Source organism: Nannospalax galili, unplaced genomic scaffold (genome assembly GCF_000622305.1).
Source record: "Nannospalax galili isolate Female #2095 unplaced genomic scaffold, S.galili_v1.0 scaffold581, whole genome shotgun sequence".
NCBI lineage: Eukaryota > Metazoa > Chordata > Mammalia > Rodentia > Spalacidae > Nannospalax > Nannospalax galili.
Window position 1 is genome coordinate 1015941 of NW_008345699.1, and position 27779 is coordinate 1043719.

A 27779-nucleotide genomic window follows, 5' to 3' on the forward strand; every position below is an offset into this window, starting at 1 on the left:
TTTTTTTGTTTTTATTCTTGCTATAGCTGTACTTTTACACTGTTATACCCTCCTTGGAATTCTTTCTGTAACCCCTTGGGTATAGTCATTCCTTTCTTCAGTTCTTTGTATTGCTCCCAGAACTCTCTGTAGGGCTGGTTTTGTGGACAAGAATTCCTTCAGCCTATTTATGTCATGGAAGATTTTTCTTTCCCCTTCAACTGTAATATACATTTTGGCTGGATATAGTAATCTGGGTTGGCATCTGTGGTCATTTAACACTGGGAATACTTTGGTCCAGGTTCTTCTGGCTTTCATAGTTTGCATTGAAAAGTCATCTGTGATCCTAATGGGTTTTCCTTTATATGTGACTTGTTGTTTCTCTTTTGCAGCTTTCAGAATTTTCTCTTTGTTTTGTGCGTGTAGTGTTTTTACTACGATGTGCCGTGGAGAGTTTCTGTTCTGGTCCTGTCTGTTTGGTGTTCTGTATGCTTCTTGTATTTGTATGGGCATGTCTTTCTTTAAGTTTGGGAAATTTTCTTCCACAATTCTGTTGAAGATCTGGTCCATGCCATTGTCTTGGGATTCTTCTCCTTCTTGTATGCCTATGATTCTCAAGTTTGGTCTTTTTGTGGTATCACTCAATTCCTGCATATTCCATTCTTGTGATTTCTTAAATTTTTCATAATCTTTGCTTGAGTGGTCTAGTTCGTCCACTTCATCTTCCAGTCTTGATACTCTTGTTTTCCATTTCATTCATCGTATTGGTGAGGCTTTCTCCTGTTGTTTCTAATTGGCTTATGGAGTGTTTCAGTTCCTTCTTTATTTCATCCTGAGTATTCTTCAATATTTCTAGCTCTATTCTGAATTCATTCAGATGTTTATCCATATCTTCCTTCAGCTCTATGATTACCTTGTTTGTGTGTTCTTTAAATTCACTGAATTCTTTTATCATATTCATCATTGTTCTTTTGAGTTCCATGTCCTGTATTGTTTCTAGGGGGTTCTCATTGTGCTCCTCTAGAGGATTACTGGTATTTGGTGAGGATATGTTATTTTGGTTTTTCATGTTATTATTTTTTCTCTGTGATTTTGACATGTGAATTTCTTTTGTAATTTCTGATTCTTATGTGAGACTCAAGTCTTCAAGTTTAGGTCTGCTTCTTTTGGTGAACTTTATGTGTCTTTGTGGTTTATTTTTTGTGTGGTTTACCTTTTGGGTATGAAGAGCTGGTTCGTCTAAGCTTCTGGTTCTCTCTTTTGATTTTATATTGTTGTGGCCGGATTGATTTTGTCTTCAGGAGTTCTGCGGTGGCCCAATTCCAATGTAGATCAGAAGTTTTCAGACTTTCTCCTTAGGTCTGGAATCTTCTAAGAATGCTTTTGGCCTCAGGAACTTGGATGTTGGACTGACCTGAGACCCTGGCCATGGCCGTGCTACGCAGGGATGCAAAGGCAGATGGGGCAGGAAGAAGCCCCAAGATTTCCCAGGGAGTGGATTGAGTAGTTGGGTTGTACTGGATGCAAAGGATCAGGGAGAGTAAAGGTAAGCCTCAGAGCCCCAGAAAGTGGCTCGCGGGTGTTGCAGGACCAGGGAAGTAGAGGGAGGTGAGGGTGGGGTCAGGACCAGAATCCGTGCTCCTGGGGCCCAAGAAAGGCACTGAGTTGGTCTGGGTGAGAAGGAACAGGAAGCAGTATTGGTTCCCCCGGCGTCTGGGGCCCCAAGACTAGGAATGGCACAGGGCTCAAACTAGGAGTATAGAATGGCGGGGGCGGGGGGGGTAGATAGAAGGGTGAATGAGGCTTAGGGAGTCCTGGCGTGGAGAGCTGCACTGCAGACTTACCCCAAGAGGCCTGAAGATAGTAGTGCAGGGTAGGAGAGTTAGCCAGTGGTGCAGGCCCAGGGACGAGAGGGGTGAGGGCGGGGTCAGGACCAGAAGCGGTGCTCCTGGAGCCCAAGAAAGGGACTGAGTTGGTCTGGGTGAGAAGGATCAGGAAGCAGTATTGGTTCCCCAGGTGTCTGGGGTCCCAAGACTAGGAATGGCACAGGGCCCAAACTAGGAGTATAGAATGGCGGGAGGGATGGAAGTGTAGTAATGGCTTAGGGAGTCCCGGCGTGAGAGTTGCACTATAGACTTACCCCAAGAGGCCTGAGGATGGTCATAACTTCATTTCTTAACAGTCATGAGCTTCACATAAGGACAGTCCCTATTCTTGTATAAACACATCCTTTTCTCTTAAGTCACATCTATTCTCAATCCTTGGTGGGGGTTATGGTGGTGGTGGAATCTCCTCCTGTTCCTGACCTAATTGAAGACTACAGTCACAAGATCTGAGGCAGTTAAAGGTGATGGTATCTTCTGGAGCAGCTGAAAGTGAGGGTGACAGGAGATTACCATACTTGATTTCTGATGTTGGTGCAGGGGGTGAAATGACAATTTCAAGGGCTCCCAAAGCAAAACTATGCCTCAGTAACCATAGACCAGGTTGCAATATTTCCAGCAGTGTGAGTGAGCTTTTCCCAAGGCATCAGTGGCCAGGTTGATTTAAATGACAGTCTGCCACTGCAAGAAATGGGGTACTTGGTGAACAGTTCTCAAGACAGATAAGCATTAGAGAAGGATTTGTGAGATCTCATTCAAGGGGCCAGACAGCACACTACAAAGAGTTCTACAGAAAATTAAATGTTGAAAAAGGGCTTACAATGAATACATGTAATAGAATTAGCTTTTTCATCAGCATACAAACTCCACAAACATACCATTAGGGAGCTCTGGATCCATTTAATGATCTTGACTTTGTTGGAGTTCTGTTTTCTCTAGAACTTACCCATGGAAGGAGATGGGCCCTTTGTTTTGAGCACTGGCTGTCTTCATTCAGTTGGAAAGGAGAGTCATTTACCAGCTCCTAAAAACTTCCAAACTCAAATGAAAACAGAGGCCCATGCTAAACTGCATTTCTTGTGCATTCCAACTCATTGGGAAACCACTTGTGTTCATACAGGCCTGGGACACATGCATCTTTACGTATACTATTGATGTCTCAATAACTGATTCATATTGGCATGATATTGTGTACATTTTTACAAGTCTGGACTTTGAGTACATAGCTAGCCAGTAGCAAACTCAAATTCCTGTACATCTGATTGTGTCAAGTCTATGCTCATTTGAAGTACTTTTATCTATCAAGGATCTGTGTAACCCTACTCTGCTACTGATAGATTAAGTGAAATTTACACCACTACAGGACCTCAATCCTTTACTGCTGCTCACATCTCTCAGGCTGTCCCCTTTCCTAGGGAGTGTCCTTCCTAATTTCCAGGCTAGGATAGCAACTCCAGGCCACACACTCTGTCAAAATTGCTGCTGTGAAGGAATTCCTTCTTGGAAACTTGCTCATGCTCCTCCCAATAAGTCTTGCCCCTAAATACTGGTATTTTTGCATGTGTCCTTAAGTTGTTCTAACAGGCATAATACCCAAGTTCATTAAAGGGTTCTTATATCCCAGTCTGAAATAGAGGTGCCTCTCACTTGTTTCGGCCTCTGAGGAAATCTTTCTTGTGCCTACCACATTCTCAGCCCTTTGCAAGATATGTGGAAGACAGTTTATAACACTTGGGAACCAAGGAATAAGGTGTTGTTTCTGAGATGCTCAGTGATTCTAAACTTCCATTGTAGTCTGTGCTTCATATTTAAGCGTTCTAAAAATCAGAGTTCTAGAGAGATTGCTCAATGGTTAAGAGCATGTACTGTTCTTGCAGAGGATCTGAGTTCTGTTCTTAGCACTCAAGTAAGGCAGACTTACTTAGTACTCACAACCTCCGATAACTCCAGCTCCAAGGAATCCCATTCCCTTTTCTGGCCTCCACAGGCACCTTCACTCACATGCACATCCACACACATACACATATACATACGATTAAAAATAAAATTACTCTTACAAAAAGAGAGTTCTCAAAAATTTAGCTCTCCACTTACTTTTGTCTATAGTGGCTATTTATTCCTTTCACACTCTTTCAAAGTGAACCAGTTCATACACATATGCAAGTATGTCTCTGTGTGCAGTGGTATAACAGCTTTTGGACTTCAGTTCATCACAGTGTCTTGCTTTCTCCACTCTCTGAAGGGTTAAACAAGTAATATTTCATAGATCATTTAGCTTGTTATTATTAGGATTTTTAAATTAATGCTAGTGATTTTGTTTTCCTTGTGGAGTGATACTTCTAAATAAGTGAAAAATGATACTAGATTTTTAATTTGATTTAATACATGAAATGAATATATATTCCCATAAATTGTGAAGAGATGAGTTTGCTTTTGCTTAAGTATGAATGTTAAAGTCTTAATAGGCGTGGAATTTTGCCCTAGAAGTCATGCCAGAAGTTGGTGATGCTCATATATTACTGATATAATTTTGAAGGAAGATGTTGCAATTATTCGATTAGTACTACTTTAAATCCAGCAGTTAGTGACTTATACCCTATATTATTTATAAAAGCAAGCTTACATGATACTCAACTTTATGCTTGAGGAAATTTAGCCTTAAAGGTGTTAAATCATTTTTCTTTCTGCTCCAGATCTCTGGACTACACTTTTTAGTCCAGACTCGCCCACTGAGTACTGATCCCTTGTATTTAGATCAGTTCAAAAATTCAATAAAAATGTGGAAAAAGAAAAAATAAAGTATGGTATCTGTTTGCATTTGACCAGAATGGACAGACAATATTCTGAATTGTATGGTCAGTAAACTTCTTATTTCCGATACTATTTTTTTCCAATATTAGCATTGCTGGTAATTGATATAAATTTTACTTTAAAGTGGGCTTTCAAATGAAAAAGCTTGGACTTTTCTATCCTGTTATCCTTTCTTGCAATCATGTAGGCTAAAACTATAGTGTTAAAATGTAATATTCTGCTAAAATGTACACTAAAAATTTGTCTTTCAAAATACATAACTAATCTAGAAATAAAATAGTATTTTCACATTAATTTAACTTTTAATACAATTTCCTGCAAGACTGTAAGCCATCCAGTTCAACATACATATTTCAAAGAATAATATTAAGTATGATATTCTGTCTCAGTGTCAGCATTGTAGAAGAACCATGCCTGAAGATAAAGTTGTTATAACATCTGTATTTTCACTGGCTAGCTGTTACTGAACACTTGCAAAGCATTGACACTAAAGGTGATCTCTGTAGAGTTGGAAGAGTTAATGTGTCACAGAGAAATAGCAATGTGCCTTACAACCAGGCAATTATTTCTGTCATGTGACTTTGGTAGAAGAGTCAGCACTTCTAATCAGAGTGAATGTAGAGTGAACTAAAATTTAAAGTTTCACTGGGAAAGTCGAAATCACTGCACTCAGGAAGGGGAAACAAGCTTTGGGATCTTTGACATTAAATGAGACAACCAAATTTCATCATTGATTCAGTCTTATACGATTGCTGTTGCTAACATTTGAATAATTATAGAGTGTCAGTACTCATATGTGGATATTTTCCATACATGAGAACAGACGGTATATTGCACTTTAGTCATCCTTTAGCAATAGAATTATTAACATGATGGTTATTTTATATTGATTTGCTATTTGATGACTATTTGGATAGGTAAAAAACATGGAAGAGTGTACATACAGTGTCCCATTCATTGATATGCTTGTTATGTACTAAAAACCAACAGAAATTTCTGTATGCAATTCTGAAGTCACAGATGCTTGAAGTTCATTCTTAGTAACTTTATTCCAAAGATAGTTATAATTTTAAAGTGCTTCAGATTAATACAATGTATTCCCTAGAAATTCTTTCTAAAAAAAATCTATTTTTACTCACCCAAATTTATTGGTACAAGTGTGTTCCTATCACATAGAGAAACATATAATGAGTTCATATGTCGTCAAGCTGGTTTTTGTTGGCATATGGGAAATTTCCGACTTCACATACCTGTACTTAAGCTTGATGTTGGGGGAAGTTTGTAGGAATAACTTATTTTGGTAACTTCATTGCTTTTTCTTCCCTTATTTTTCAGCTTACTTGTTGATTTGCTCCTTGTCTCAATTTTGAGAAACTGGAAAAGGCACAGGAATGTGGTATGGAGGAAATTCCTGAGTGTAGGAATTGTAGTTGGGAGTGTGCTACTGTACAAATGATGTTTGTGGAAAAGACATTTGGGAAGAATAGTGATTAAATGCATGTGTATAGATCTGTTCCTCAAACTCATTTACTTTATTCAATAGATTGATCAATGAAAGTAAAAATCAGAATACTCTGCTACAGCTCTTCAGGGTCCTTGCAATGATGCCTCATTCTGAAAACTGAGCAGCAATAACAAAGGGAACTTCTGACTCTCTGCTCCTTATTTAATATGCCACACAGAATCAACATATCAGGACTTGCACACAATAGTGTACACTGGTCAGGTTTCGATGCTGCACACTGTGGGCACTGAGTAGCTTCTAGTTAAGACACCTGGAAGAGAAGTAATTGAACAGTACATATCTGATAAAAGCTGAATTTTCCTAAGGAGCACTTTTAAATTAGAAAAGACATTACTCCTCAAGTTTTCAAGTTAGTTTTTCTTAAATATATGGGAGTGTATGTGCTGATGGAAAAGACTTGTTTATTATAGACTATCAACATAGCTTGTTCACTGTTCATATAGGCCATAGTGAGAAAAGTGTTCTGCTTGTAGTAATATATATGTGTTCTTTTTTCATATTATTTACCTGATTATTTTGTTTATGTATACATACATGTGTTTATTTTAATTTCATGTCTCTTGATATTAAGAACATGTTAATAGAAATTATAATAATGTTAAATTGACCTATTATTGCAGAATTGATTATTCCATGAAATATAACAAATAAATATTTGATAGCTATTAAATAAGTATAAACCCATAAACATAAAACGAAATCATGCTAAAATCTACACACATATTAAATTATTTGTATAATTTCTCTTTAGTTAGTTATTTTGTCAAAATATTTATAAGATAACTGATCCCCATTAAGGTGATTTCATATTTATCCAAAGAGTCCAACTAACTTTAGAAATATGAATCCATTCATTTTATATACTTAATAAACCCAACAAATTGGTGCTTTGGATGTACATTCAATTCGAAGGTGGAAGTATTGTCTGAAAATGGCAGTATGATTATATATTATCATTGTGTTACTGTCATTAGAGATTACTTTAGAATGTAATTAACTAGAAAGATGATGCATACATTACATGGCTCATCTTTGCATTCAGTGTACACATACAATGGAAATAGGAAGTTAATAAGTACTTTAAATTAATGAGCTTTTCCCTGAGTACTACTGATCCTTCTCTGGTTAATTTAAATTTCACTTGAAATAGGTGTCACAACTTCTGTAGGAATTCTCAGTTTGCACCAATTTTGAATTAAAAACAAGATGAGAATTTTATATGATTTAAAGCTGTATTTTAGCATTTTATGAATCTTCATTTTCAAATACTTAAAAATAAGACATTGTCACACTCTATTGTTACTATGATGCATATAATTTATTATACATTCAATTGACAAAAAGGATGAAGGAAAGGCCAGAGGTTTTCAAGCAAAATAAATTCAATTTTAGTTGCAATTGAAATGTTGAGTTGAATTCAGGAGCTAATGAATAAGCAGGAGGATGTAATTTTAGAGAGTCAATTGCACAGCTGAAATACTTTAATAACCAGTTATTTAAAAGACAGAACTAAAGCTGTGAGACAGGTCAGATACTTCATCACATTTATTTCCTACTCCCAAATGTTAGCAGACTAAGATGCTGGAAAAATACAGAATTCATATAGTGTGTCAAAATATAGATTACTAAAATGAACAAGGTTACAAAAACACAAAACTCCACACTACCTTTCAAGGGAGAATATCCATATCATTTTTACTTTTAATTTCTTTTGGACATTAAAAGTGAGTGAATTAGTTAACATACTAGCAGAAATTACATATGTCTTAATTGTAGATTTTAGAATTTGAAGGATGAGAGGTTGGAGGGATTGTTCAGTGGTTAAGAGCATTGACTGTTCTTGAAGAGGACCCGGATTTGAATCCAAACATCCACATGGCAGCTAGCATCCATCCTTGGCTCCAGTTCCAGGGGATTCAATGCCCTCTTCTGACCTCCATGGGAATTGCATGACACAGGTGCACTTACATATATGCAGGCAATACACTCACACATAAAATAAAAATAACAAAAAATATATTAGTATTTGAAGGATAAATTATATTTAGAATTCAAGTACTTATAATTTATGGTTGGAAGTTACATCTTAAAAGTCAACGGAGTCCTATGGTATGCATGTATGAAGTTGATGTAGAGAGGCATTAAAGCTACCTAACTATTTTTCACTTTATAAAAATTATGCCTAGTCATTATAACAGTACAAATTTACATAGTAAATTATAGGTCTGGGTAAGCAATGGTGTGGAAAATATTTCTAATTTCTTTCCATATCCTTCTTTGCAGCATTATAGCCAAAAGTTACACACCAGGATTAATTAATTTCTCTCACATTACTAAATACAACTGGAGCACAGTGAAAGATGCTCCTAGGAAAAGAAAAATAAATGCAGTTAAATTGTTCTCATGTCTTTGTAAATATTTGGATAATTAATCTCATGCTAAACAGATCAATGATATTTACTAGAGAACCCTCTCATTATACTATGGCTTGAACAATGGGTTCTTAATTGAGAATTGCTTATTATAACCAAACACAAGCTCTGTAGCTTAAGAAGTATGGGTTTTGAAAATCCCATGTATGTTAGGGGAATGTTTTAATGTAAAATGAGCCTGTTATGTATCAAAAGTGTTCTCTGTTGTACAAGATAACAATGAAACCTCATGTATTACTCAACACCAGACAGTGTGATGAGAGGAAGACCTGGGAGCTATATGGGATTTTTTCTTTACATCCTTCAAATTATTAAAAACTTGACACTATGTAAATCTGATTTGAAAGTCGGATGTTTATGTTCAAGTAACTGAAGAAAACTGCTATAAAGTAAATATAATTAAGAATATCCGCTCTACCTGTGATAGCACAAGGAGGACTTCTTTCCCTTGGGATGTTAAATCAGAAGAAAGGAAAGAATATTTCACTCTATGGTCTGGGATGAAGGTATACAATTTTATGACTATCTTAGGTATGTCAGCATTTGAAGCTTGTGAATACTGTTTAGCAATGATATGCTGCTGATTCTTTCCCTTGAACAATTGCGTAATCTTTCTACTGATAATGCCGTAGAAAAGTTTAGGGTGGCCTGGATTTCTCAGAATTGCCGTCAATGCATATGTCCCAAGAATTAGTTTAAAGTGCTAAGGTTAGACATCGGTATGAGTAGCCCTTCAGATAGGCTATGTATTTTAGATGACTTCACCTTATTCCTACATGGAATGAGTGTTATCTCAAGGATGGGTTTACAAATGGCTAAGAGGAATCACTCATAGAGTTCACAAAGTTACTCACATCATATACTTCCACGTCTCCTGCCCAAATACTTATGAGCTCAATCTTCATTATCCTCCTGGATCTGAGCTCTCAAATACAGATCACAAAGTTTTTATACCACCCTGGGTTCAAAGTTCATGAAGCCATGTATAAACCATTGATTGCAGGCTGGGCTGAGTTCTGTCATGTGTGAAACTTCATATGCCTACTGTCCATCTGTCTTTGTCTAAATCAGGAGGTTAGAACACATATTAATGGTCGTTAACAAAACGAAGACGTCTAGATAGTTATACATTAGTGAATTTATCTTCAATAATATTTTTGTCCAGGGTACAATGAATGTTGATGTGAGATCCATCTTACTTTCCTTGAAAGGTTTCTGAAAGAAAATCAGTAAGAAGTGACCATTTATTTCTAACTAAAAGTAACACATAGATTTTGGACAGTTTCCTTACCACCATTGCCTCATAAATTCCTCTTACCTGAGAAATAGGATGCTAATGTCATATACAGCAATGAATAGGCTCATACATATTAACATTAATTTATGGAACTATCAACTATAAATGTAGTTACTTCACTAAAATCAAAGTGGTTCTGAAGTGTAATACCCCATCTCACAATATATTAAATCAAGGTAAAGCAGTATGAATATGCTTGTGAATATATCACCTGTTATAATTTACCAAATATTTCTAATTACATCAAAATGAAAAGCTAAGCTAAAGAAGTTTATGAAATACTATAGGGGCATATATCCAAAATTAGCTATGGCATTTACACGGTATCAAGCACATTTTATCATTCACGATTGAGAAATAGATTTCTACAGTATTATAGCAAAATATTTCTTAGAAATGCTAATACATTCAATAGCATTGGAAAATAAATAAGGAAATCTTAGAAAGATGATTTAAATTAGTTTATTTATAAATAAGTAAAGGTACAGAAAAATCATATTAATTAATGAAAGGCAATTGAAGATGCCTGAAGGAAAAAAAAAGTAAAAAGCTTTTTTATTTGAAGAGTTACTAATTTTGTTGATATTTAATAAATACATAATATATAAATACTGACAAAATTTTATATATAATATACAACTACTGACTGAAATTTTATCAGCAAATTATGTTTTAAATTAAATATCCACTGTACTACTAACTTTGTAGAGACCTTTATCCTCATTACTCTGAATGTACATTAACATATAATATTTTTATTATGTATTCAGCTAGATATTTTAAATTAAGGTACTTTTATGGTTAAGCTACTTTAATGAATATTCTTTATTAAGTTCCTTGATAAAATTGTCTATATTTTACATTTAATTTCATCAAAAGATTTGTCTTAATTTTCATTTCTTAGGTAATACAACTGGATGCTTAAAATAGATTTAATGTGTTTCCTTTCATGTTTGTAGAGCTATCACATGGGGAAAAATTGAATTCTTTTTAAATGGCATGGACTTCATTGGGTTAACTTTGTTCATCATTTCTCTTATTTCTTTGAGAATTACATTGAATGTATTTTGATCCTATTCACCTACCCTTCTGCAGCTCCTTCCAGATCCATCCTGCTTCCCACTCACCCAACTCTGTGTCTTTCGTTCTCTTAAATCTACTAAGTCCAATTTTTGCTGCCTGTATATTCTACATTTGGGTAAGAGGACATCCACTGGAGCATGGACAACATACCAGGATTCACACCCTTAAACAAAACAGTCTCTCTCTCCTACAGCTATAAATTGCCAACAGTTATTTAGCTATGATGGGCCATCAAAGCCACCTCTTCTATGCTAGAATTTTGTCTTGTGAATCCTGTAGTGAGTATATATGTGCAACTGCACTGTTGTGTCCAGAAGTTACTGCTTCCTTGAAGTTGTTTATTGTGCCTGACTCTAGCAGTCTTTCTACCTCTTCTTTCTCAGTGACTCTTGGACTTTGAGAAGAGGACTTGTGATATATGTGCCCATTTTAGGGATAAATGTTCCACAGTTTATTATTCTTTGCATTTTGACCAATTGTGGGTCACTGTGTTAAATAAAATATACTGTAAAGAATAAGGACCTTAAATTCAAACATTAAAGTCATTGGTTATTCTTATAACATTTGTGCCACTATTGAACCCATGGGCATATTTTTCTAGGTTGTTATTGTAGCGCAGAGGACTCACAGCTAGATAAAAGTAATGGTTATTTTTCTCTTATTGTACTGTGTATAGTACCTTCAAGCACTATGAATGATAGCCAGAAGGGATGAAGCTTTGATGTGAGTACCACCTTGAGTTCTCTATATTCTACAGCTCATGTGTATCAACTACAGCAACAGTGTTCTTTACCATCAAGTTCTGGTGCATAACAAAGAGCAATGGAAATAGGGAGTCATTTTTGGTGATCTACAGGACTCACCTAGCAATTCCAAATAGGGAAACCCAATCCTTGCATGGGATTTTTATTTGCTACCCTGTGGTGTCTGGTGGGCATTGCCACCCTGTTATAGGTAACTCCATGTAACCTCTTTATATGTGGGAATGTGTATATTTTAGGAAGTTTCTACAGTAATAGGTTACCATATGACATTTTCAAAGGATCTTTAGTGATAGTTATCCCTCCACAAGTTCCCTCATCTACCCTTCCACCCCATCCCTTACACTAACTGTTCCATATCCCAGAAAGACAAATGTTGCATATAGTCTTCCCTTTGTGGATGTTAGCTTTTCATCTTTGATATGAGTGCTTCATTTAGAATACTTACATAGAGAAACAAAGGATCATGGGAGGAGACATTTAAGGAAAAGACGATAGAATGCAGTGAAATTGGTGGGTAAAGGAGAATAATAGGTTAACTTTCAAATAAATATTTCTTTTATTTCAGTTATTAGTCTAGGCAGAATTTCTCCTTCAAATTGAATTAGTCTTGATAAGTTTATTTTTCTAAAAGAATTCATTTTTTTTTTCAAATAATCAGGTATATCTTCTATAAACTTTGCCATTCTGTTAATATTTCTGGTGATACAGTCATGTCCTCTCCATTTTTAATATTGCCTACATGTTGATTTTCTCTTTGCTCATAGTACAATTTTAAGATTTTGAGATATTTACAAAAAACCACTTCATTGTTTTTTCTTTCCAATTCCAGTTAGATATAAAATAGGCAAGGTTTTTTGATGAGTTTAACAACACATATTTCATATAAAGGATGTAAATAATCCTCCATCCCTTTCCACTTAAATACCCTCATTTTATCCAGTTTCCCCTTGGGAACACCTGTCTCATACTGTTCTCTCTCAGGTTCCCCCTTTCCCTTAACCTCTTTGATTTCTTTCCATTTTCCAGGCTCCTGCAGTTACATTGGGATATATGCTCACATATAAGGGATTATTACTAAGATCCACAAATGAGAGAGAATATATATCACTTAGTATAACAATTTTAGTTCTGTCCATTTTCCTGACAATTTCATGATTTTGCCTTTCTTTACTGCTGAGTATATCTCTCTCGTGTAAATGTACCATATTTTCATTATCTACTCCTCAGATTAAGTTGCTTAGTTTGCTTCCATTTTGTGAAAAGAACAGTAACAAACATGGATGTACAAGTATCTCCACAGTACGATGAGCCCTTTGGGTATATGCCAAGGAGTGGTATAAGTGGATTATAAGGTATGTTCACTTTTTGTTTTTTTAAGAGTTTTCCACACCTGATTTTCACAGAGGTTGCACAAGTTTGAAATACTACCAACAGTGAGTGAGTGTTCCCCTTTCCCCGTATCCTCTACAGCATTTGGAATCATTTGTTCCAGTCTGACTGGGTAAGATGAATTCTTAAAGTGGTTTCAATTTGCTTTCCCCTAATTACTAAAGATTTTTTTCTTAGATATCTTTATTTCTTCATTTGAGAATTCTCTTCATATTATTAACCCATCTTTTAATTGGGTTATTTACTTATAGATTCTTTGAGTCCTTTATATATTCTGGATTTTAAACCTCTGTCAGTTGTATCACTGGTGAGATTTTTGCCCTTCTCTATGGGTTTTCTCTTCATTTCCTTAGGTTTTATTTTTTTCTGTACAGAAGCATGTTTGTTTAATCAGGTCCCACTTGTTGATTGTTGATTTTAGTGCCTGAGCAACTGAAGCCCATTTTAGAAAGTCCTATCCTGCACCTGTATCTTGGAGGTTACTGCCTATATTTTCTTCTAATAGTTTCAGAGTTTCAGGCTACACATTGAGGTATTTGATCCATTTGGAGTTGACTTTTGTGGCAAGTGAAAGATAAGGATCTAGTTTCATTCTTCTACAGGTGGAGATCCAGTTTTGCCAGCACCATTTGTTGAAGATGCTGACTTTCCACCAGTATGTGTCCTTCACACCTTTTTCAAATATCAGGTTGTTAAAATTTCATGTACTTATGTTTGAGTCTTCAAGTATGCTCCATTGGTCTATGTGTCTGTTTTGTGCCAATACCATACTGTTTTTGTGACTCTAAGTATGTAGTATAGTTTTAGATCTGGTATGATATTCTTCCCAGCATTGCCCTTTGTGCTCAGGATTGCTCTGGCTCTCTGGGATCATTTATGATTCCATATCAAAGTTGGGATGTTTTTTCTAATTCTATGAAAAATGTCATGGGGATTTTGATTGAGATTGCATTGAATTCATAGATTGCTTTTGGTAGGATGGTCGTTTTCACAATATTAATTCTTCCAATTCATGAGCATAGGAGGTCCTTCCATCGCCTGTTGTCTTCCTCAATCTCCTTCAAAGATATAAAAATTCAATGTAGAGAACTTTAAAATCTTCTGTCAAATTTATTCCTAAACTTTTTTCTTTGAGGCTATTGTGAATGGGACGGTTTCCATGTACTCTTTCTCTGATTGTTGTTGGTATATAGAAAGATTACTAATTTTTGTAAACTGATTTTGTAACCTTAATTTTGCTGAACATGTTCATTATTTCTAGGAGTTTTCTGGTGGAATTTTTGGGGTCTCTTATGTGCAGTTTCATATCATCAGCAAAGGAGCATAACATGACTTCTTCCATTTAGTACTCTCTTGTTTTACTACTTTAGCAAGAGTTTCAAGCACTTTATTAAAAATTGCTGTAGATAGTGGACAGCCTTGTCTTTTCCCAGTATTAGTGGGAATTGTTCCAGTTTTTCTCCATTTAGAATGATATTAACTGTGGGTTTGTTGAATATAGCTTAGTTATGATGAGTTATGTTCCCTCCAGTTCAATTTCCCCTAGGACTTTTAACATAAATGTATGTTATAATGGCCTTTTTCTGTATCTATTGAGATGACCATGTGATTTATACCTTTATGTCCTGTTATATGATTTATTTATTGAATTATGTATACTGAATGGTCCTTGCATATCTGGAATAAAGCCGATTTGATCATGGTGATGATCTTTTTGATGTGTTTCTGTAAGTGGTTTGCAGGTATTTTGTTGAGAATTTTTATATCCATGTTCATTAAACATATGGCTCTATAATTTTCTTTTTGGGTTTTTTTTTTTTTACCTGGTTTTGTTATTACAAGGTGTTTGGGAGTTCTTCCTCTGTTTCTATTTTTTTTTTTAACAATTAAATAGTATTGGTTTTAGATTTTCTTTACATATCTGGTAGAATTCTGCTGTGAATGCAGCTGGGCCTGTGCTATTTAAGACAGGAGATTTTATATTACTATTTCAATTCCCTTATTTGTTATGGGTCTGTTTAAGCTGTTGATCTCTTGGTTTAGTTTTGGTGGTTCCCATGAATGTAGATGTTCATCTATTTATTTTAGGTTTTCCAATTTAATAGACTATAGGTTTTTAAAACATTCCTTTATAATATTATAGATCTTTTTTGGTGTCTTCTGTGATGTTTCCCCATTCATCTCTCATTTTGTTGATTTGGATTTGCTCTTTCTTTCAAAGTGATAATCTTAGGCGCCCTACCCCCCACCCATGGGACCAATTAGCAGTTAAAATATTTGTCATGAAAGCACTAATTGTTCCATAATTCATGCATTCTCGGTTACATATTAATAAGGTTATTTATTTAGCTCTATTTACAATAGCCCTTTATGTTCAACATGTGCCTTTGATGGTATTAATGAGCTAAAAAATTGTTCTATACAAAGAATGTCCTGTGATTCTTTGATCTATGGAAGCATTATATTTTGTCACTCATTAGCTTACAGATGTTAGAGATAAAGGTACCATTAACTCTGGCAGAGAGATTTCTTGACTGTCAAATAATAAAAAGACTAAAGAAGATTGTTGACCAGAAATTAGCCATAGAATAAAGGGATTTTTACCTTCTTCATTTCAAGGGAAGGAACACCAATGATCTGCCCAAACAATTAGTGAATCTGGCAAGGTTCTTAAATTTTCATTTAAAAGCATGGCATGAGGTATAATAATTCTCAGTGAAATTATATTCTTTCCAATCTATATCTATCATTGCTAGATGCTAGACATGTGAGGATGGTGACAGGAAAACGTAGCTATCTGCTTGTGAGAGGTAGTCAACTGAATGTGCTCTGGAAGTAAGAGGAGTGTGTTTCACTGTCACATTATGATTTGAAATGTTGAACCTTAGTCTGGAGTGTGAAGTCCCTGGAAAAACTGTAAGCATGAGACAGAGGAGGAGGAAGAAGAAGAGGAGGAGGAGAGGGAAGAGGGACACTGAGAGGAGAGAGAAACACTAGAAATATACAGAGATAGGGAGGACAAATGGAAGTAGAAAATATTCCAGTTTGGGAAATACTTTGATACATTACAAAAGTTGTATGTAATTATTTACTTGCTGCTCTAGTTTGCTTCCTCTGGTGACAAACACTGACAAAAGACAACATGGGGAGGAAAGGGTTTATTTCAGTTTGTAGGTTATAGACCCTCACTGAAGTAAGCCAAGGCAGGAATTCAAGGCTGTAACCTGGAAGCAAGAGCTGTAAAAGATATGACAGAGAATGGAGACCTTTGTCTTTGTGTGTGTTGTTGCTTTATTATTATTAATTAATTAATCATTTATTTATTTATTTGTATGTGTTTGTGTGTGACAGGGTCTTTTTGCAGCCTCAGCTTGCCTGGAGCTTGCTATGTAGACCAAGCTGGGCTCTATCTCACAGAGATTTCCCTTCCTCTGCCTTCCTAGTGCTGGGATCAAAGGCATGTGCCAGCATTCCAGCTCTTTTTTTTGTTTGTTTGTTTTTGTTGTTGTTGTTTTGTTGGTTTTGTTGTTGTTGTTGTTGTTGTTGTTTAGAGAGATGGGTCACTACATATAACAGGTTGGCCTGGAACTCACAGTAATCCACCTGCCTCCAATCTCAAGTGGTGCTTAAGGTGCATACTACCAGGCCTTTTTTTTGCTACAAGCCAGGTATGGCAACCCCCTAGTGGCCTAAATCCTCACACATCAGTTATCAGTTATGAAAGTAGCACAGAAACATGTCCACAGACCACTCTGATGGAGGAAGTTTCTCAACTGATAGTCCCTCTTCCTAGGTATGTCAAAGTTCATGTCAAACTGAAAAAAGTCAACAATGGCACAAGCAATCCTTCTCCACTAGAACGGAAATTCCATAAACACAACACTGTTTCCCTTCAGATGTTATCTCAGGCAATAACATTGCCTTTAAGATTGTGGATGTCTGAAAAATATTTGTAGAATAAAGGAAGCATACACATGGTCAACATGAGCTCATATTGATGACTGTTTGATATAAAATAGAGTGGAGATCTAAAACTAGTTCTTGATTCACTATCCTCGGTTAAGGACTGAATGTAATGCTAGAATTACATGCTGAAATCCTGATACCCAGTGTACCCATATGTAAAAATGAAACCCCTTCAGACATAATCAATATAAAATGATATCATTAATACAATTATTATTCTTTTACATTTGAGATTACATTTAACTCTAAAGTGCACTTTTCATTTTTTAAAACTTTTTATCGAGCTTTTAAAATTTCCTACCATATTTCCCACTCGTATCCAGATCCTATTCCTCATCCATGCCTCCTCCTCCCCACAAACCCAATGCACTCTGAGATATATGCTGAGTCCTATTCGTATTTCTATTTCCTTAGTCACTTGGCCTAGAAATTCCAAAGTCATCTTGAATAAAGTAATGAGAATGGAAATCATTTTCTTGTTCTTGATTTCAAGGAAAACACCTTTAGTGTTTCACCACTCAGTAAGATGTTGCTGTGGATTTGTCCTATGCCTAAGTGGTAGGTGGTGGTGGTATGGTGGTGTGTATTGTGAAAAGATGTTGAACTTACAAAAAAAATTCATTGCGTTTTTGAGATTTTCATATGATATAACTTGCTGGCAATTAGATTCCCTTCTGAATCAAAACTTCCCCCCCATAGCAGCCCACCAAATTTGATGTACTCTTACCCATATATAAAGAAAATCAGACTGCTATATCATATTTCAAATTGAGTTCTCCACCTTCCAACCACTACTCTTGCCTAAAGCCCAGGATGTTTCTCTTTGACTCTTACTGAGGGGATCGTCTGGAGTTTCTGAAGATAGTACATTACCTCATTTAAGGACTGGGTTCCATAGGGCTTTTCAACCCTACAGTTGTCTTAGCCATCTAATAATTCAACAGCTGTACTTCAGATTTTGCTGTTGGTTCCAGTGGCAACTTTGCTCCTAAGTTTAGTTTCTTGTAATCCATAACTCACACATTTATTTGTCTCTTCAAATTTGGGATAGCATTTGTTAAGGTATCTTCCTTTCTTTTATGGAGCCCAGGAAAATTGAATATTTCAAACTTGTTTGCAAAGAGTAATGTTTTCTAAACTAGGATGGAGAGTAAAAGTTTACGTTAATCATTTAGTAATAAAATTTTAAGAGAAGTAAGAAATGAATTCACTGTTTGCTCTACCATGCATAATCAAAATTTGTTTTGTTAATTAGATTGGCTTTACACATGGACTAGCTTATTGCTTAAAGTAGTAGTACAAATATTATATAAAAACTTGGAATTTTGATCCTTGACCTCCACCTGGAAAAGTAAAGTCAAAGTATTATGCATACATAATAGCATACATTAAATTATTGAGTATATTCTTAACAGCCTTAAGTTATTTTTTTATTTATTTCTATTTTATGTTTACCTCTGTGTTTTGTCTCTGTATATATGTGTAGCAAATGAATGCAATACCCACAGAGGCCAGAAGAGGGTGTTGGATCCCCTGTAACTGGAGTTAAGGATGGTCGTTACCTTCCATGTGAGTGCTGGACCCAAATCTGGGTCCTCTGGAGGGAAGAACAGCAGTACACCAAACCACTGAATATTCTCCAGCTCCTGATTATATTCTTGATAACAGAATTTGATGAGATATCCTTCATAATTAAAAATTTCACTATTGATTTTGCACATGAATCATTTAAAATATTCCATGACTTTATTTCGAACTTTGTTTCTCTTTTACTGTGTACATATATACAACACAGAGTGCAGTGGAAAATATTCTGTGATGACAAATTCTGAGTTGCTGTACTGACAAATCTTGAATCCAGTTAAATTGGCATAGAAGAATCATCTCCACCAGATGGCTTCCAATTACCTGACTATGTAGAAAATTCACTGTTATTCTTATAAAGGCAACTCTCTAGACTTTATACAAATACAGTACATGTGTATTTTTCTTTTACTTGGATCCAAACCATGTCACTACTCCAGCAACATCTGATAGCTGATAATATGCAGTGATTTAACGCGATTGCGTTAAAAATATTACTCTTGCAAAAAAATTAAAAATACTGGATCAAATAAGCATAAGAATTTCTACCAGTGTGAAGGAAGGAACCCATGAAAATGAGTATCCTTCATTGTTAAGAATTTTTAGTTTCACATTAAACTGATTTTCAACTTCTTTTCTTAATCACAAATTTTTATGATTACTAAAAATGGATTCGCAGTAATAAAAATATCCCATGATACTTTTCAGTGACTGGCAAGGTGATTAATTATAGCCCGAAACCAGGGCTATTTTTCATGAGGAAATAATTGCTACAATTATCTTTAGTCATGATATGCATTTAAAGGAAATGTTTTTAAAGCAATATTCTAATTATCCTGATTTTGTAAAAATTTCAAATCTCATTGTTCTTATGGAAATCATGGTTTTTGTAATACATGCTCCTAAGAAATCAAGAGAAATCATTTTAGTGATGACTAATTATTAGAATGTCAAAGATAATGTTTGTACTTTATACTTTCCAGTTATAAATGTTATAAATAATGTTTCTTTTCCACTTGAAATAGAATTATTTTGAAATATGGCAACTATCAAGAGAATGTGAGTTAAAACTGCTATGACTCTGAACAAAAATAAATTATACCCACTTTCATATTTATAAAAACGACTGTATTTTTACATAAATTGACAAGTATTCATTGATTATAGTAAGATGAATATTTTAATACCTTTACTTGAAAATAATTTTGCACAATTATTATGCAGCAAAACTGAGTTGTCTATTACCACTTTTCTGCACTTACCTTTATAAATAAGTAGTAGAAAGTGAATCCATATAATTACCAAAGGACTTCTGATAGTCAGCACTAACATGTACATGAGTTATTTAAAAACTGTCACTTTGGAGCTGTAGCAAACTGAAATAAATCCTTAGTGACTTGGAAAATATTTTCAGTTCAGCATCAAAATCTGCAAAGTTTTCTCTTACCATCAGCTTTGAAGTTGGACTTAGTTCATTTATTTCTATTCCATAGTGATATTGACAGTCATTTTCAGATATCAAATCTTGATTCTCCAAAGAGAAGGATTCCAGGCAAATGTAAAAGTTCTTGCAATCAGTTCTGTGTGTTCTTAATTAGCTAGAAATTCAAAATAAATAGATCAAAAGCTGATACATTAATTCATATTCATTTCCCCTGAAAACTTTTCTTTGATACTCTAATGGCATTTTAATTGTGAATTATAGTTTTCAATTATTCTGAAAAAGAAATATGTAGAACAATCCCTTTGGACATATGACAGCAGTGCCCAGACCGGTTATAGTGAATTTTATGGCATTAGAACATGCTTTCTCTAACACAACAAATTCCTAGTGGAATTCCAAAATAAGTCATTCAATCAACATATGAATCTAAGAGTCCACTTTCTTGGAAATACAAGATTGGATTAAAATCAATTTATATGTAGAAGAACTTGAAATATGTATGTAGAAGTCTTAAAATCTCCTTCTAAGAGAGACACAGCATCCAAATTTTATCTTTAATAATTTATTCTATTTAGAAAACTAAAGGGGTTTTTATATTAAGAAAATATCACACTAAATGAATTTGGTGCCATTTCTATTATTTTGATAAATGTGTTTGTGTTTGTGCCAAGTGAGCACAATATTATTTTTGGCTGAACAGCAGCATAAATAATCCAAATCAAGTGGGCAAATTTTTTCATCAAAACAATTTATATAGAAAATGCAATGATATAAGAAAATTGTTTCTGTAAATTGCTTGGTAAGATACATTTTTTTACACTGGCTATCATTTTGATCTGAAATGTATTATAAGTAAATGAATGTTAAAGATTTATACACTAAATATTAACAAAAGGACTCTTCCTAATGTATCATTGACTTATCAGAGAATTGGTAAGATATTTCTTTAAAATTTTTAATGATCCATACAGATATTTTTCCCAGGAACCTACTTGCATAAAGAGCTAGAAACAACTGAGCCACTGATAAACTGAATAACTAACTGCAGCATATGTGACTATAAATCCATGTAAGTGGAAAGGCATGATATTCTGAATTCTTTACAAAATCTTCCAGTAATACGCTTTCCATTGAAAACTTTAAGCTTATTTCCCTTGAGTCAAGTGAGGACTTCATCTATAAATAATGATGAATATCTTAGAGCATACTGAATGAATGAATAGTAATAGTTGGTTGCCTTATAGGTGAGTTTGGGGGAGGGTTAAAATATAGGGCTTTATTTTTTATTTTATATTGTCATGAAGCAGGTGAAAACTTATGTGGGAGGAAAGCTAAAGCAGATAGAGATGAATAAGAAATGGCCATTTACTATAGCCAAACTCTGATTGTTTTCCTGGTGTGGATGATATTAATCTTTCCTTCTGTGTTTAGAAATGATTCTGGAAGAACCTTGTTTTTGACTTGATCTATCAGAATCACAATATGGCCTTTCTTGAAATATAAAATTATTTAAATTCAATAGCAAAAAACAAAAAAAAAATCCTAAGTTTAAGTCAGGTCCCACAAATTGAAAGTCAGTTTTTCCTTCCTCAGTATGAGAAATGTAAAATAAAGCAGGAGAAACAAATAAAAACCTAAAATAACAAAAGGAAAAGTCACTAAGGAATTGGTTTGCAATGGTCTGAAGAGCATAGTTAAAATTCAGTGTGCTTTAGACCCAACTCATCCATATACGTTATCAAAAACACAACACTTAATGCTGGCAAGTATGAGAGGAAGTCTTAAGCAACACTGGTTGGAATGTAGTCTAGGGCAGCCGTGATGAAGAATAGTTTGGAGGTTCCTCAGAAAACTACAAAAAGACCATTCATATGACCCAGCAAACCAATGGTATCCAAAGGACATAAAATTAATATGTCAAAGAGGCACCTTGCTTTCACATTTATCTCATGCAGCACCATTCACAGTAGCTAATTTATAGAATCAACTTTTATCCATTAACAAATAAAGATGGGTGAAGAACTGGGCAGAGAAAATGGGGTAGACATATACAATAGTATATCATTCAGCCATAAGGGAAAAGGAAACTATGTCATTTGTGAGAACGTTTGTGAGTATAGAGAGCAGGTGAATTAACTGAAATAAGCCAAGCACAAAATATCGAATATATGAGCTATAAAGAGGATAGGTGGTGGGAACTACAATACAGTTAAATAAGAAGTGTGGTTCTGGGTTCTGTAGTACTGTAAGTTGACTAGAGTTAATAGTAATTGTGGTGGCTTGAATGAAAATTTCCCCCATAGGCTCCAAGTATTTGGATGTTTTGTCCCCAGATGATGGTGCAGTTTTGGGAGGTCTTAGAAGGTGTATCTCTCCTACAGGAAGCATGTCACTGGGGTGGGCTTAGAGAGTTCTTAAGCCTTGCCAGATCTGCAGTTGCTCTTTTGTTTCTTGTGCCTGCTGGAAGATGTAGAGCTTAGCTTCTGCTCCTCCTCCAGCCACGTCTGCCGCCATGACTCTCTGCCATGATGGACTGTAATTCCCCTGGAACTGTAAGCTCAAATAAACTCTTCCTTCTATAAATTGCTCTGGTCAGTGTTTCTCTTCACAGCAACAGAAAAGTGACTAATACAATAAGTTACTGTATATTTCAAAGTGGCTGGAGAAAAGAATTTTAGGGGTTAAAAAAAAAAAAAAAGACATAAATAGATGAAGTTATAGAAGTGCTAACTAATCTGATTTGGTCATTGGGTATTATGTAGACATAATGACTAATACACAGTATCTCATGGATACATATGATTTTTTAACTTTAAAAAACTTTATTGAGATTTCATGTATGCATATAGGATGTTTTGATCAAATCCACACTCACTCCCTGTCCTTTCAACACCTCCCATATCTCCCCATCACTTTTTTCTGACAACTTCATATACTCCTTCTTCTTCTTTTAATGGCACTTTTTGCTACTCTAACATTCCCCCCTCTGAAGAGGTAACACTAAAATCTTTTAAGGGTTTTTCTTTCTTTCCTCTTAGCTTTTAGCTACTCTAACATTCCCCCCTCTGAAGAGGAAACCCTAAAAATCTTTTAGGTATTAGAGAGGAGCTCCCAAATACCTTTGACGTTTTTGGCTTTTGGAACAGAGTATGTTGCTAAGAGGCCCAAGGACATTTTGACTTTTAGTCAAGAAACTGGCTACTTTTCTTTGGGGTCTTTTTACCCTAACTTCTTTGCCAATTCCTACCTCCTATTCCTATCACGCCATCCTCTGAAGGGGTTACCCATCATTAGCTTTAACAGACATAAAAGAAATTAAATGTCCTTAAATAATAATGTTATAAGTAACTTGTTTCATTTACCTGCACTATTTTTACTATCCAGAAAGAGTAGCTTTCCATAAAAATCTTGTGGTTTATCTTCAAATTGGGTCAGTTCCTCCATAGGTTTCCTCATTCATGACTGCTAAAGAGAGACCTGTTGGTCACCACTGTGATTTGTGCTTCGTGGAAGGTGACCTAATTCAATCTGGTGTAGTTGGAGTTTATGATTAAACCTTTTCTCTTTAAGAAGTCTCACAGAAAACCTGCAAAGTAGCCATTCCTCTCCCTGCAACTCAGCAGACGTTTTCCCAGGTTTGAAAGTGTTATGTCCCTTATTCTTACCAAGTGAAGAAGCAATTCAACCAGTGAGTGGGTTATTTCCACATCTAGATTCATAGCTTCATAAGTGTGAAATTTTCTTGCATCATTTAAATATTTAACTGTCCATATTTTCTTATCTCATTTTCATTTTTTAGAATGTTTGAACAATTTTAGTAAGGGTTTCTTTTGTGCATTTTCTGAATTTTTCCTCTCCATTTTATGGATGCCATATCCTTGCTCACTTAAAGTGTATTGTTTTAAGACAGTTTGTGATGTACTGTTTTACTTTTGTGTTCTTATTAATATTTGCTTATGTAATGATGGATAATTGATCGAGTTATTTCCTTGTCCAGTTCTTGTAGTATCATCTCTGGTGCATATGATCACTGCATTGTCACTAATATTCAATAATTTAATCAAAGGAAGCACACTAAATGGTGACTATGATCCAGATACATTGAAGGCATGTATAAAAACATCATAACTATCTCATTACTTTCTACAATTTATATGCACTAAGAAAATATTGAAACTATAATCTATCATACCAATTCTGGACTTGTAATTGACAGTCTGTCTTGGTTACTTATGAAATACATAAGTAGTTATGTTAAGTGATCCTAAATGTATTATGCAGAAGTTTTTGTATTGAGGTCATTTATGCCCCCCCCCCCCCCGCATTTTGTTTTGGTGGCTGATAGATACATGACTAAAAGGCCATAATAAATAAACTTTGTTTATGTTTGCGCACAAAGATTTAAATGTATCATCCTATTTTAATGCTTTAATTTCTAGTCACTGTACAAATTCATATTTCTTTTTAAAAATATTTTATTTATTATTTTTTTAATTTCATGTGTATGCTTGTATGCCTACATGTAAGTAAGTGCACCTGTGTCATGCAGTGCCTGTGGGGAACAGAAGAGACTGTTGGATCCCCTGGAACTGGATTTATGGACAGTTGTTAGCTGCCGTGTGGGTGCTGGGATTCCAACCTGGGTCCTCTACAAGAACAGTCAGTCTTCTTAACCACTGAGCCATCTCTCCAGGCCCAAACTGGTATTTCTTGATCACTGATTTTTCTAGGGTAGGATGCTTAGGACAGAGCTGCCTTGAGAAGATATCTAGCTTATTTATTTCTAAATTTATTTGCATTTTTAAAGCTGCAGGGAGATGGTTCAGTCATTAAGAGTACTTATTGTTTTAGCAGATGACCAAATTTCAGGTACCAACCCCCACAATCAGGTGACTCACAATCACCTGTAATTCTCACTCCAGGTGACCTGACACACTCTGTGTTTTCAAGGAGAAACTGCACACAGACAGATATACAAGCACACACACAGATGCACATACATGTAAAAATAACTTTTTGTAAAATAAATTTTTAGTTTTTGAAAAATCTAAGAACTTTTTGTTTTCATTTTTCCAGCATCTACCCCTTGCCATAGAAGATTATGTTGAAGTTATTAATTATGTGATGTTTAGCATCTAGACTGCTTGGCATTACAATTTGAAATTTGTAAGTTGAATCTTAAACTGAATTTGTTTAAATATTGTTTTCACAATTCCTCTATCATTTGTTTACATTAGTTTTACAGATGTTTTGCAGTTAGTGTTTCTTATAAGAAGGAGAAAATCAAGTATTTACCACTGCCAGATTATCTTGCTGACCACATCCTTCCTCTGTTTGTTTCGGTTTCCTCTTTTATTATAGTAATATAATTTCAGTAATTTGTTTTATAATTTCACATCATTTATTCAGTTCCATGTAACCTCTTAGCAATCTTTTAACATGCTTCATTTTTCTGTTTTGGGAAAAACTACTGCAATGATGAAATTATACAAGAGTTCTCAATACAAATTACATATTTCCTCAAGTTATCCTACAATAGGGGTCATGTTCATTACAGAGTTAACATTGCTTATTTGAGACATTTTTATTTCTTTTGATTCATAACTCATTATTATATTCTAATAAGCATTGCAATTTACAGATTTGTGTCCATATTTCAGATGAAAGTATACCATGGCATAGTGAAAAAGTTAAGAGATAATTATATGTTTTTAGAGGAAATGTGAAAATAATTCAACTTTCCAATTTCCAACAACCTTACTTTATTGAGCTTAAATTTTGTTTCTTATACAAGGGTGAAAATATCTTAGATGTTTAAATGAATTTCTAGAGGAAATATTTATGAATTCAAATACCATATGTGACTCTGGGTTACTGTGACTGATACAAACAAGTTAGCATTTCATTTGAATCAACCTAAGGGAATACTTTTATCTGACTAATTCAGGTATGACGTTAATAGGGGAACTGCACTCATGAATATTGAAAATGTGACCTATTTGAATTTAAATATGTTATTAATTAAATACCATAGAAGTAATTGTTGGATGTGGATATAAATCTGTTGCTAATGGGTAACTGTTATAATATTGCAAATTATTCTAATCAGAAACCTCTGTGGAAGATTTAATAGTGTAATTACTCTCTCCAATAAAATAACAATTAGTCTGCCTAGTATTTTACTAATTGGTATTAACATATGCTATTGACAATGCATGAAACTAAGTATTGAGACACTTCAGAAAAAAAAAAAACTATTGCATTAAAAGAAATCTTTATACTACAAAGAACATTTAAAGTCCCCTTTCTAAACTTATTTAATAAATTTAGCATTGGATAGTTTTAGATTCACATTGTCATTGAGCAGATACTATAGAAAATTCCATTGTAGCCAAAATCCCTATACATACAACTTGCATTGGAGTGCTGTATGATTATTGATACATAAAAAGTAGACAAATGATGAATAGGTTTGATCACAAGAAAGCAGAGTTTATTAGCAAAGGAACACATGAGACAGATTCCCTTCCTGGCATGGAAAATGTCTGCCTGGGTCATGAGCTGGGGTCTTTTTGAGGGGGAGGCTTCTGCTTCCTGCAGAAGGAGGGAACATGTATATTTTTAAAAGTTGGGTGGCAGGGGGGTGGGGAGTGGGAGAGCAGGGCTCTTAAAACCTGTTCTCTTTAGAGATCAAAGGGGAAGCCTGCTGTGTTGGCAAAACAGTGAAGAAAAGTCTGCTTCTCTTGACTTCAAAGACCAGGGTACTTATCAATTCAGTTCCCTTTTCTCAGGAGCTTGAGAAGTCCTTGAGACCCTGTTGGTGAGGGGGTGGGGCTATCTGAACCTTAACAATTATAAATAATAAACCAGATATGATGCATTATGTTCAGTATAACAACATGGTTTAGACTGTTTCTCTATTTGGATTATAGGATCTATCTATTTTGGTATATCTATAACACATAATGTAGCATATAAATCAGAATAATATTGATACAAAATAGTCCTTAGTAAATTCTCTCTCTATCTCCCCTTGAAACTTTGGCAAACACTCTTCTTTGTAATGTGTCCATACTCTTTCCTTTCCATCATCTCATACCTGGGAAGATACAACATGTAGCTCTTTCAGACTGTCATGTTTCATATAGAAAGATTAATTGTGATTCATTCATGTCTTTGTGGGCCTGAGAGAGTATTTCTTTATTGAAAATAAGGACCCACTGGAAAGATGTATCAAATTGTTTATTTGCTCACCTCTCATAAGAAATTCTTTCAGATGTTCATTACAATCAGAAGACTTCCCAAAATGCTTATGTGTGTTCTAGCTTGTTTCTCCATTGCCCCCACCTGCGGGGACCCTGTACAGGTAAGGCTCGAGGGGGACCACTCCCTGAAAGGAAAAACGGGCGAGAAAGAAGAGACAGAGCCCAAGCAAGTCCACTTGTCAAGGGTCGCTTTATTGTACTGCAAGCCTTTTTTTATTTACAGTTTGTATTCAGAAGGGGTTGAAGAAGTTGGTCAAAGGTTATAGCATGCTTATGGGTATGGGAGGGGGACTGAGCAATTCAGCAATGTGACTGACCACCAGATGTTCCAAGAGATTACTGCATGACTCATTTTTC